Source organism: Sciurus vulgaris (assembly GCF_902686455.1).
Source record: "Sciurus vulgaris genome assembly, chromosome: 10".
In the NCBI taxonomy this organism is placed as follows: Eukaryota; Metazoa; Chordata; class Mammalia; order Rodentia; family Sciuridae; genus Sciurus; species Sciurus vulgaris.
The window spans coordinates 82,607,886-82,618,169 of record NC_136470.1 but is presented as its reverse complement, the minus strand read 5'-3'; the positions used below and the strand labels follow the sequence as shown (position 1 = coordinate 82,618,169).

Genomic DNA, 10,284 nt, shown 5'->3' with positions numbered 1-10,284 from the left:
AAAACAACCTGGTGGTGTGTGGACTGGGCAGTAATCGCCTGCACCCCACACAACTGGCACCTCCATCTGCCTTTCAGCAGCTATTTGTGTGAAAGGAATGAATTACTGCATTTATTTGGTACTACTCCTGTGTTGTCAGCCACTGTCATTTGCCTTGACTGGAAAGTCAAACAATTAAATACCTAATTCATATTTATCTAACATAATTATTAGATATAAATATATATAGTTAAAATATGTCTCAAAATGTTGATACATATGTATATATGTGTGTGTGTGTGTGTGTGTGTATTTGTGTACACACATCCAGTCAAGTAAGTTCAAATATCTATGCTCTTTCCTAAAGGCAGTAAGTCAGTGATTTAAGATTTAAAGAACAGTGTGATGAAATAACCCATTCAATAATTAGGCAAATAAATGGGCAAAGGAACAAAGCAGACACTTTTCAAAAGAAGGATAATTGGCCAACAACTATAAGAAAAAAAAAATGTTCAACATCTTTAGCCATCAGGGAAATGCAAATCAAAACTACACTGGGATTCTATCTCACTCTTGTCAGATTGGCTAGCATGGAGAGTACGAATAGCAATAATTATTGGCAAGAAGGTGGGGGTTCCAGTGGGGTGAAGCAACTCTTATACACTATTGGTGAAAATGTAAATTAGTATAAGCACTATGGAAATCAAAAGGAAGATTCCTCAAAAACCAATGTGATCTATCTATACCACTCCTCTGTACCTGTTCAAAGAATTAAAGTCAGCATACTTTATACAAACATGTCTACCCATTTTTATCGCAACACAATTTACAATGTACAAGTTATGGAACCAGAGTGTCCATCAACTGATTAATAGATAAAGAAAATGTGGTATATATATATACAATAAATTTTACTCAACCATAAAGAACAAAATTACGTTATTTGCGGGAAGATGAGTGAAAGTGGAGAGCATCATGTTAAGCAAAATAAGCCAGACTCAGAAAGAAAAATGTCATGTTTTCAATCATATGTGGAAACCTAGAGGGAAAAATGAAAAAAAGAGGGGGATGTCATGAAAGTAGAAGGGAGACCATCACAGTACAGGACAGAGATCAGAGGAGGAAGGAGAGAGGAGGGAAGGGAAGGGGAGGTGTTTGAGAGTGATATAGATTAAATCATGTTATATGGATATGCCATAATGAAACACACTACTCTGTATAATTAATTTGCACCAATATAAAGTCTTTATGAACATAACCCCCCATTAAAAAAAAGAAGGAAAAAAAAAATAAAAGAAAGAAAAGAAATTGTGTGGTGAGATGGGAAGACCACAGGCTGCAAGCTTCCCTTCTGGGTTCATGGTGACTTCCGACAAGTCCTTTCTCATGCCTTGATTCCCTCTGAAATAATGTGTGTAAACATGTTGTGAACTGTACTGAAACATAATAATAAAACTTAACTGTTTAATCGTAAATACCATGATTAGATGATTGGCTTTTTGGAACTTGAATGCAAAGTTTTAACAAAGATTCTTTATTCTGAATCTCTAAAATTTTAATAATCATTTTTCATTTGCAAGCGATCAGTGTGTGATCATGCTATTAGAAGTCTTAGGTGTTTAACATTATTTCATATTCTGCTCATCTTGATTCCTTTCTCTAAAAAAATAGCCTTTTATTGGTTATTATAGATAGAATAATTGAAATAAAATTACTGACTTTAGAATCAATAAGCAATCATAAAATGTTTTACTTTATTTCTTTTCCTTAGCTAGAGGCATAACTTTTTTTAAATTTGGATTTTAATTATGTACATAAATAATAACGTGAGAACGAGGAGTTCTAAGGCTTGTACATTATCTCGAGGTGAAAGGATTTCAGCTTAGTTCACTTGTAGTATGGCCTCACCCAAGATAATGAGAAGTACTACTATAAATTTTCCTGAAGAAGAAGGCAAGTTTACTATATTCAATACTGACTTCTCTGCCATTTTTTTTGTAGAAATATTGATTTACTCTTGGAAGTTTCTGTTGTTTAACTACAACTGATTAAAATGGGCAGAAGTAGAGTTTTCTACTTGTTTCCAGGTGAATTCTTCACATTTCCTGGTTTCTGAAAGTTCTCCTTCCATAAATCTTTTATGATTATTTAACCCCAGTCATGTAACTTCTTCCCAGTGACCTGGGCCAATGCAGTGGTTTCTCAGGGGTTATAGAGGCAGCTAATCCCATGAAGCCAAGTGCATATACAAGCTTCTTTATTTTTGAAACTCTAGTGAAAAGGAGTCCAACAAAGCCAGCGAAATCAATGACACCAAGTCTTGGAAAGAAATCCAGGAGATATATCCAGGAGATATTCATAGCTATCTGGTCCCATTGAACCAAACTTTGCATTTGGGGCTTAGTGTGGGAGCATGTTTCCTGACACCAATTTGTATATGGCTCTCAATGATGTTGGAGCTGTGAGGCTTTCTTCTAATTGAGTCCTTGGCTCTTCCATATATTTACATTGACCCTCAACAACTGAGTAGAGTGTAAGCTCATCAACTTTCATGGAATTTTTGTGAGGTGCATACTTTTTTAGTGCTGCATAGACTTTGAAGGTGAGCAGGCTTAGGCTTGCTGACCCCACTGACCCCTGATTACCTTGAACACGTCCCTGACAGAGGTGGCTCCTCCAATAGGATCATCTCGGCTTCTGCCCCACCCACTATGGAGGCGTAACTTTTCAATCGTTTAATATATTTAAACTATAAACTGTGGTAATTCATATTTAGTCATTTTGATGGTTTATGTTAAGATTGGAAATGGTACAAATAATTAAATGATGTTTTGTATTTATGTTACCTTTATTAAATATCTCATTTCCTTTTGATTTAGACTCCCCTGGAGTAGTTTTAAAAATGAATAAATATTCTGGACTATTATAAAATTAACCTTACAGCATAAATACTTTTTATATGCAAATATGATCTCTTAAGTTGCTTTTCTTTATTTTTCTCATTTTTTTATTTGAATTTGCTGATTATTAACACTTCATGTAAATTAACATTGTGTTAATTTATCATTGATTTACATTGGAAGAAACAATATAATACCCAAATAATACAATTTATAATATATGTAGTTTTACCTATATTACATTGTGTTCATTAGCTATTAGTCACTGTGACAAAAATGCCTGATGAGAACAATTTAGAGAAGCAAAAGTTTATTCTGGACTCATGGTTTCAGAGATCTCAGTCCTTGGTTGGTTGCTTCGATTGCTCTGGGCCTGTGGTCAGGCAGAAAGTCATGGTGGAACAGCTCAGGGGAGGAGAACTGCTCTCAGCTCATGGCACCTGGGAAGCAGATAGTAAGGAACCAGAGACAAAACATAAGCCCCAATGGCATGCTCCCAGTGACCTACATCCTTCAGTCATGCCCCACCTACCTATAGTTATCACCCATTACAGTATTCTTTTCAAATTATTAAGTCATCAAAATAATTAATCTACTTATTACATTATAGCCGTCATAAGCTAATCATTTCACTTCTGAATATTCCTGCATTACCTCATGAGTTCTCCAGGGGGCATCTCATAGCCCAGCCATAACATATAGGTTGTCTGGTGTCTATTGAATTAGATATGCATGCAATGGATTGTGTGTGTATCTTTAAAAGTACATCTTTGTGCAGATATTTAAAAAACTGATGTGTAATCAAAATAAATTATGCCTCTGCCTAATCAGAATTTATTCTACTTTTCTTCCTAGTCTTTATTTTAAAAGTTTCTAATTTAGAAAGGATAGGGAGTACATTTTTAATTGACTTTATATGCTAGTATCTACCGGAACATGGAATTATTAATTATAATATAAACCCTTAATTGTTGAAGAATTGAATGGGAGCAACTGAGAATTAAGAAGACTTTTGGGTTTCTTTCCTATTATATATTGAAAAATTGTTACACTTGCCTGATACATTATTACACATAAATAACTCAGAAGAGAAGTGAACTGCAGATGCTTATGAAGGCTAAAATACAGATAATATTGTGGACAATGGCCCAGTTAAACTTTATCTGCTATTCTATTACATTGGTAACAGGGAGTTTTGATTGCACTTTGAAATGGATTGTTGACTATACATTATTTTCAAAATCAATATCCAAAAATAATCTATAGCTTTAATTCTGGAGAAGATTCCATGTACACATTTCTTTACTCCAATGCCTATAGTCATAAACTATGGGAACAATACAATAAGCAACTAAAGAAAAATCTGGAAAGGAGGTAGGAGAAAGGCAAATTGGTTTGTCACCCCAGCACTGGCAAAGCCCCTTAACTCTAAGAAGGCTATGGTCCCCATACTCAACAGATGTTGACCCAGGAGTTTCCCAACCTTAATCAAGCAACAAGGCAGCCCAGGTTGGCTCCTTCCTTCCCTTGTTGATACAGGAGCTTACTTAAAATACCAGGCATCACAGCACCACAGCAAGGGAGAAAAATTGGGAGTAACAATAGAAGCCAGAGGAAACGCTCTTGCATATCAGGCTGGAACTCCAAACCATTGGGCATCAAGACACAAAATAAATGTGGTCACAGTGAGCAGCCCAACATAGGAAGATTTTTTAAACTCCTGTGTGCCTAATACCTTTCTCAGCAGCCAAACCTAGGAAGCCATTTTATTTCTGAGGTTTTGAGTCACTCCATTGCCAGACATGCCTAGGGTCAGGAAAGAGGAGTGCTAGTCAGGGATGCTCCATAATGTGTTCTCCGTCCCTGACAGACAGAATCCCACCACAATAAATTCCTGGCCACAGAAGCCATTTGATCCTGAGACCAATGACTTCACCTGATGAAAAACATCTTGTAGTGCTGGCTTTCAGAAACCTCTTGGCCCTCCCCAGACATCTGCAGAGACCAGTGGAAGCCCCAGCAGTACCAGAATGAATATCAGACTAGAATACACTAGATGAGCTTTAACAATCAAACTGTCAGAGAAACAACTCACAGAAGAATGCCACGACCTGAATGCTAAGGCTAAGCAGAGTGTCCACCTGCTAGAATAAGAGATTTTTAGAAGATCCAGAGTCTCCTAATGTAATAAACAAAATAGCAAGGATATTATTCCAAATCATATAGTTATACCAAGAACAAAGAAGATTACACCTTGAATGAGAAAAGATCAGCCAGCACTAACTTCAGATATTGAAATTTTATGACAAGGAGTTTTAATCAATGGTAGAAAATTTACCTAAAATTTAACCAATTATAAACTTTCATGAAACGAATGAAAAATTCAACCAAGAAATACAAGTTATACAAAAGAACCGAGTGGAAAATGTTAACCTGAAAAGTGCAATAACAGCATTATAAAACTGACTTGTAAGGCTCAATTATATATTGAAGATAACAGAAGACAAGGATGGTGAACTTGATGGATTAATAGAATTTGCCCAGTTTGAACAAAAGAGAAAAGTAAACTGGAAAACAATTTAAATAAACTAAATACTCTCTGGGACTATGGACAATATTCCAAGATCCAATGTTTGTATTGTATTATCAGTGTCCCAGAAGGAGAGGGAAAGTAGAGTCTGTTTGGAAGAGTATCCAGAGATATAATGACAAACAACTTCCAATATTTGGCAAAAATGATGCAAACATATAGATTCAAGAAGTGGAATAAATTCTAAACAAGGTAAGTCCAGAGAAATTCATGCTGAGAAAAATCATATTTAAACTTATAAAAGCTAAAGACAAAGAAAAAGACATTGAAAGCAACCAGAAGTGAGATTTCCACCACACTTTACCTAAGGAGGTACTGATGTTTTCCTTGATGCCTTTAGGTTTTAGTAAGTCACATAATTATGTTGTAATTCCCAGAGCAACACTGACAGAAACCGTACAGAGACCATCTTGTTCACAGCCCACAGTGCCAGGGCCCTGGGAAAGTCAATCGAAGTGCCTGCATTGGAGACATAATGACTGATCAGGAAAAGTTTTCCAGCCCAAGTTTGCTCCCATTGACTTCACCATGCCCCTCTATCAATTATCATAATAAAGATACAAGGAAAACCTAGCCCTTACTTGGCTAGGTTTCTTGGGAATAGAAAGGGGGCATTCAGAGACATCATTTTTTACTGTTTCCTTTTTTTTTAGGAATGATACAGAAATACACTTTCACAACTCCATATGGAACTGGAAAACTTGTTTTTGTGTTCCACAAAAGGCAGAGAAAGCAAAACAGAGGACAAAAGCAAAATCCACAGGACATACATAAAAAAATTGCAGTGAGATATTTAAGTTCAATTTATTAATAGTTATCCTGAATGTGAACAGTGTAAATATACCAATGAAAACCCAACTACAATCTTTAAAAGAAATTCACTCTCAGATCAACATTATATGAAGATTAAAAGTGAAAGGATGCAAAAGATGAACCATAGAAACACTATTTTTTAATAAAAGAAAAGAAGGAATAACTGTATTAATGAGAAATGAAGTAATTTCCAAAATTCACTAGAGATGAAGAATGACAATTCAATAACAGAACGATCAACATACCAGGAACACATAACAGTTCTCAATGTGTATCAAACTGCAGAGCGTCAAAATACAGGAAGCACAAGCCAACAAAACCAGAAGGAAAAATTGACAATTCCACAATTATAGCATTGACTTCACCATGCCCCTCTATCAATTATCATAATAAAGATACAGGGAAAATCAGATAATAGAGAAAATTGATTATACAAATACCTAACACATCAAAAAATAAAGTCAACAAAATTGGTAAACTTCTGGTAAGACTGAAAGAAAGAAAAAGAAAGAGAAGAACCACTACTAGCAGGATGAAATTGAGAAGATTGATACAGACACTGCAACCAGTGAAAGGGTAACAAATCATCATTCTGAACAACTTTATGCTCATAAATTCAAGAAATCAGAGGAAGGATCAATTATATGAAAACCACAAAATAGCAAATCCCATCAAACCATTAAAAAAGTAAAATTTGCAATTAAAAATCTCCCGAAGAACTCCTCAGCCAGATAGTTCCACTGGAGAAATTTACCAAACATTGGAAAAATCAAAACCAATTGCATACAGTCTTTCTCAGTATTGTTCTAATACTCAAAGCAGACATAGTTTTAAAAAAGAGAAAGACTGATATCTCTCATGAACTTTGACAATGAAAATTATCAATAAAATATTAGCAAACAGCATACAACAATGTGTAAAAAGAGCTGTATACCATGGCAAAATAGTCTTTATTCTCAGGTATGCAATGTTGGATCAACATTATAAAATCAATCAAGGCCATTCATCACATCAACAGGACAAAAAGAAAAAAAAATCAATTTATGTATCAGCTATCAGAGGGGATCCTTGTAGTTGGGAAATGTTCAATATCCTGAGTTTGGTGTGATATGAGCCTATACACACATGATAAAGCTATATACAACAGTCCCTATACATACTCTAGTGAGTACAAATAAAATAGGTGGTCTGAGGAACAGCAATACAGTGTATTAAAGTCAATATTGTGATTGAAACATTATAATTTTGCATAAGAATACCATATGGGAAATAAAGTAAAGCGCACACAGGCTCTCTCTGCATTATTCTTACAACTACATGTATATCTAAAATCATCTATATCCTATTTTTGGTGAAAAATTCTCCCAGTCAAAAATCAAGAACACAAGCAACAATAGGTGTTGGCAAGGATGTGGGGGAAAAGGTACACTCATACATTGCTGGTGGGGCTGCAAATTAGTGCAGCCACTCTGGAAAGCAGTGTGGAGATTCCTCAGAAAGCTTGGAATGGAACCACCATTTGACCCAGCTATCCCAATCCTTGGCCTATACCCAAAGGACTTAAAATCAGCATACTACAGAGATACAGCCACATCAATGTTCATAGCTGCTCAATTCACAATAGCCAGATTGTGGAACCAATCTAGATGTCCTTTAATTGATGAATGGATAAAGAAACTGTGGGTATATATATGCAATGGAATATTACTCCACCATAAAGAATAATAAAATTATGGCATTTGCAGGCAAATGGATGAAATTGGAGAATATCATGCTATGTGAGATAAGCCAATCTCAAAAACCCAAAGGACGAATGATCTCACTGATAAGCGGACGATGACACATAATGGGGGGGTGGGAGGGGTTAGTGTTAGGGTTAGGGTTAGGTTTAGGGTTAGGGTTAGGGTTAGGGAGGGTGGCAAGAATGGAGGAAGGAAGGACTGTACAGAGGGAAAAGAGGGGTGGGGGGAAGGGAAAAAATAACAGAATGAATCAAACAACATTACCCTATGTAAATTTATGATTACACAAATGGTATGCCTTTACTCCATGTACAAACACAGAAACAAACAACATGTATCCCATTTGTTTACAATAAAAAAAGAAAAAGAAAAAAAATTATTTTCTTATGTTAATATTAGTTGAATGATAATAGGGTAGTACAAGACCAATCATAGTTATTGAAAACTTTAGATTTACCTTATTTCAGTCATTCTGAATTGTATACCTATAATACATCATGTACACCATAAAACTATACAATTTTTGTTAATTAAAAGAATTTGAAAAGGAAACCAGACAATTTTAATATTTGTGACATAAATTCAGTGGTTAGGGTGAGGTCTTATGGGAGTCAAGAAAATAATAAAATTTTATGAACCCTATAAAGTAAGTTCACCCTAGGTGTCATGATTTACTTTCCTCTTCTACCAGCAGGCTTAATTAGGATAATAATAATAAAAGTATTATGATGAATTTTTTTACTTCAGGTACTGAGATATGAAATGCATCAATTAATACTTACACAATACATGCATTTCCATATCTTCTTTAAAACTTCAAAATCAAAACTGTTGGAATGAGTATGAGAGTACACTATACTCATGACATGCTTAAGATACAAAGCTTGAAAATAAGTCTAGACACTCCATTTTTAACTCTCAATCTATGATCTCTACTATTGTCTGATTAAGGAAAGTAGGTTTTGAGTGTGTTTTGTGTTTCTTTCACTACTGTTTTTGTACCATTTAATTCTGGTCTTGGAAGAAAAAAACTTTTTCTTGTTTAACTGGGTGAACTTCCCAGTAGCTACAAGCATGCATTGTATGCCTCTGTGTACAGAAGCATTATACTTAAAAAATGATAATTCTATTTTTTGAAGACTTACTACATAGCAGGTACTACATTAAGTACTTATATTACTTCAGATAACCCTCAGAATAACCCTGAAAATTAGCAATGATCACATGAGGAAATTGAAACTTTGGAAGAGTAAGAATGCAGTTGCAGAATCTGGATTTGAACCCAAGTCAGTTTGAATCCCAAATATGTACTCACAAATATGATGACTAACTGGATGAATAAAAGGAGGCATACTTGGATGGATGCACAGATGAAAGGGTCATATTGGAGTAAAATTGAATGTATAATATATTAACTTTTTAAAATTAAAGCATAAAACATATATATATAAAGTAAACAAATCTTAAGTGTGTAACCTTAAAAACTGAGAATATAATGCATAGACAAGGAAAATAAATTGAGAATTATTGACAAACAGTGGAGATAAGCTGTGAACCAAGATCGTCTGGATTTTGATGATTTCTAAGAAAGAAGAGAAAAGGGCAAATTTTGCCTAGGTTTCTTTGGGTGAATCAAAAGAAAATTTTAGAATTGTCTTATTTTACAAAATTCAATGTATGTGGACATTGGGAAAAAAGAAATAGAGGTGATAGTATCTTAAGCATTTTTTAACCTGAATACTCAAATAACCAAAAAACTTGAATAATCAAAACATTCTAGAAATATTTGAAACTTCAGAAAGTGTAATTATTAATAAAACCATGGCTATTGAAAAACTTCCTCTTAAACTCTACCTCTTAAATTTAAAGGTTTTTGGTCCCAAAATTTGATTTTTCACTTGGTTCTTTTGATCTAGGAATGTGTCTTCTTTCAGAAGTAGGATGATAAGTAAGTCTCAAGTTAGTCCTCAAAACTTGAGGTCTTAACTTTGTCATCCCTGAATAAAAAAACTCTGAGTACAATTTATACCTTCATTTTAGTGGACACTAAGTTTGCTATGCTTCTACAGATGACAGGAACACATCTTTCAATAATGCATGTGCTTCTTGTAAACATTTTCCCCATCTCACATGCACATATGGTTTGAGAGAGCTCAGGAAAGGACCATGGGAAAGAGCCCATTAGTGTGTGGAATAAGACCTATGCATGTCCAGCAAACAAAAAGGTGTGTTTATCCCAATAATCACCCATAAGAGGCAT

At 34.7% G+C, this 10,284-nt stretch overlaps 1 pseudogene across 1 annotated transcript; it reads right to left on the bottom strand.

The window, feature by feature from the left end:
- Positions 1 to 2,052: 2,052 nt before the first annotated feature.
- LOC306670338 (MICOS complex subunit MIC26-like) lies at positions 2,053 to 2,624 on the bottom strand (annotated as a pseudogene). Its single transcript has one exon. The product of its transcript is annotated as an MICOS complex subunit MIC26-like (transcript).
- Between the last annotated feature and the right edge of the window lie 7,660 nt (positions 2,625 to 10,284).